This window comes from Myotis myotis, unplaced genomic scaffold, assembly GCF_014108235.1.
Source record: "Myotis myotis isolate mMyoMyo1 unplaced genomic scaffold, mMyoMyo1.p scaffold_m19_p_4, whole genome shotgun sequence".
NCBI classification, from domain to species: Eukaryota; Metazoa; Chordata; class Mammalia; order Chiroptera; family Vespertilionidae; genus Myotis; species Myotis myotis.
The window spans coordinates 65,390,686-65,394,177 of record NW_023416346.1 but is presented as its reverse complement, the minus strand read 5'-3'; the positions used below and the strand labels follow the sequence as shown (position 1 = coordinate 65,394,177).

The 3,492-nt window shown below is 45.7% G+C and overlaps 1 pseudogene; it reads left to right on the top strand.

Moving 5' to 3' along the window:
• Window positions 1-974: 974 nt before the first annotated feature.
• On the top strand, window positions 975-2,927 carry LOC118654138 (annotated as a pseudogene).
• Window positions 2,928-3,492: the final 565 nt, after the last annotated feature.

Genomic DNA, 3,492 nt, shown 5'->3' with positions numbered 1-3,492 from the left:
TGTGGTCCAATTCATTGGAAAACCTGAGTTTCAAAGGACACCGAGATACCTATTTCGAAAAAATAGCATTTTTTTTTAACTCCTGCATCAGATGCCTAGCAAATCCATCCAAAGAGCTTTAAATAATTAATGAGTAAAATGAAACCTAAAATCCTCCCCACTGATCAGTCACTGTTTTGGGCATATCGTGACAGGAAAAATCCCTTGTGGAAAGAGGCAGAATATAAATTATCAACAAGCTAATGATTACACCATGGTGCCTCTGTAAGAGCCCTTATGGGTGGTGAACACACAATTCAATATACAACTGATGTATTAGAGAATTGTATACCTGAAACCTATATAATTTTATTAACCAATGTCACCCTAATACATTTAATAAAAAATAAAACTTCTACTCAGGAGAAATGGGATTGCTATATATCATTTGGGTAGTAGTGCCACATTTTCCCTTTGTAAAGGCTGTACCCTTTCCATTCTCACTACTGATGCAGAAGAGTTCCTGCCACAACCCCACCAACAGAGTATGTTGCCAGGATATAACAGAGTGGTTTTAATTTAAATTGCTATTGGTGTGAATTAAAACATTTTAAATTATGTATTATACTAAATAAATATAAATTAAATTTTAAAATATTTACTCTTCTATGAAAACATAATCAGAAATGCATGACATGAGAACAAACTTCATCGGTGCAATTTCAAAATATAAAATGTTCTTCACGTAAAAATAAATCCTGAATTATTTTTAAAAGATCCCTTCTAAAATTCAAAGAGTGAACTTGAAAAAGTGATAGTAGTATGATTGTGTCATCTTGTAATTCTTATAGCATGATCATAAGGACACATCGCAGGTATATTTTAGGAGCAGGCTGAACAAACATGAGTAGCTCTGGAAGTATAAAGATTCACAGGAGAGTCCTCGAGGCGTCGGCACTCTGTGGTGTGGGAGTTTTGTGGCGTGTCAGCCTGTGTGCGTGTGCGCCGACATGGCCTCAAACGACTATACCCAGCAAGCAACCCAAAGCTATGGGGCCTACCCCACCCAGCCTGGGCAGGGTTATTCCCAGCAGAGCAACCAGCCCTATGGACAGCAGAGTTACGGTGGCTACAGCCAGTCTGGGGGTACTTCAGGCTATGGCCAGAGCACCTATGGTTCTTATGGACAGACCCAGAACACAGGTTATGGCACCCAGTCAGCTCTCAGAGTTATGGATCAACCAGTGGCTATGGCGGTGGCCAGAGTTTTCAGTCATCTTATGGGCAGCAGTCCTACCCTGGCTATGGCCAGCAGCCGGCTCCTAGCAGCACCTCAGGAAGTTACGGTAGCAGTTCTCAGAGCAGCAACTATGGGCAGCCTCCGAGTGGGGGCTATGGTCAGCAGTCTGGCTATGGTGGACAGCAGCCTAGCTACGGAGAGCAGCAAAGCTCCTATAATCCTCCTCAAGGCTATGGACAGCAGAACCAGTACAACAGTAGCAGTGGAGGTGGCGGAGGGGATGGAAGAGGTACCTATGGCCAAGATCAGTCCTCCATGAGTGGCGGTTATGGCAATCAGGACCAAAGTGGTAGTGGTGGCGGTGGCTACGGGGAAGGCCAGCAGGACCGTGGGGGACGAGGCCGGGGTGGTGGCGGTGGTTACAACTGCAGCAGTGGTGGCTATGAACCCATAGGTCGTGGAAGTGGCCATGAAGGCAGAGGCAGCATGGGCGGAAGTGATCGTGGTGGCTTCAATAAATTTGGTCGTGCCAAAACCGGTTTGGCTCAGTGGATAGAGCGTCAGCCTGCGGACTGAGAGGTCCTGGGTTCGATTCCAGTCAAGGGCATGTACCTGGGTTGCGGGCACATCCCCGGTGGGGGATGTGCAAGAGGCGGCTGATCGATGTTTCTCTCTCATCGATGTTTCTAACTCTATCTCTCTCCCTTCCTCTCTGTGAAAAATCAATAAAATATATTTTAAAAATAAATAAATAAATAAATAAATTTGGTCGCCCTCAGGACCAAGGATCTCGTCATGACTCCGAATAGGATAATTCAGACAACAACACTATCTTCGTGCAAGGCCTGAGCAAGAGTGTTACAATTGAGTCTGTGGCTGACTATTTCAAGCAAATTGGTATTATTAAGACAAATAAGAAAACAGGACAGCCCATGATTAATCTGTACACAGACCGGGAAACGGGCAAGCTGAAGGGAAAGGCAACGGTATCATTTGATGACCCACCTTCTGCTAAAGCAGCTACTGGCTGGTTTGATGGTAAAGAATTCCCTGGGAATCCTATCAAGGTTTCATTTGCTACTCGGTGTGCAGATTTCAATTGAGGTGGTGGCAATGGTCGTGGAGGCTGAAGGCGAGGAGGGCCCATGGGCCATGGAGGCTATAGAGGTGGTGGCAGCGGTGGCAGTGGCCGAGGAGGATTCCCAAGTGGAGGTGGTGGCAGTGGAGGACAGCAGCGAGCTGGGGACTGGAAGTGTCCTAATCCTACATGCAAGAACATGGACTTCTCTTGGAGGAATGAATGCAACCATGTAAGGCCCCTAAACCAGATGGCCCAGGAGGGGAACCAGGAGGCTCTCATATGGGGGTAGCAATGGAGATGATCATCGTGGAGGCAGAGGAGGCTATGATCAAGGCAGCTACCAAGGCCGAGGTGGGGACCATGGGGGCTTCTGATGGGGCTGGGGTGGTAGGGACAAGAGGTGGCTTTGGCCCTGGCAAGATGGACTCCAGGGGTGACCACAGACAGGATCGCAGGGAGAGGCCATATTAGCCTGCCTCCTGAAGTTCTGGAACAGCTTTTATTCTATACCCAGTGTGACCCTCGTTGTTTTGTAACTTTCCAACTCCTGACCCACCCATGGGTTTTTTGTGTCAGACTATGTAATTGTAACCATATATATGGTTCCCATTAAAAACCATTTTAGTTAAAAAAGAAAAAAGATTCACAGGAGGTATAGCTCAGCAGTATAAGGCACTGAAAAAGGTAGGCAGGCAAGAATAGCAGGAACACCAAAGTCAAAATCGTTTCTTTGGTTGCCAAATCTCTCTTTTTTTTAATGGCCTTTTTGAGTTTGTTTTTTTAAAAATTTTGTTTTATTGCTTAAAGTATTACAAAGAGTATTACATATGTCTCCTTTTTTTGCCCCCCCCCCGACATTCCCCCAGCCTCCCCTACCCCCCAGTGTCTTCTGTCCATTGGTTTTGTTTATATGCATGCACACAAGTCCTTCAGTTGATCTCTTCCCCTCCGCCCCGCCCCACCCCGCAACTCTCCCTGGCCTTCCTGCTGTGGTTTGACAGTCTGTTAGATGCTGCTCTGCCTCTGTATCTATTTTTGTTCATCAGTTTATAATGGTCTTTATTATCCATAAATGAGTGAGATCATGTGGTATTTTTCCTTCATTGACTGGCTTATTTCACTTAGCATAATGCTCTCCAGTTCCATCCATGCTGTTGCAAATGGTAAGAATTCCTTCTTTTTTACAGCAGCA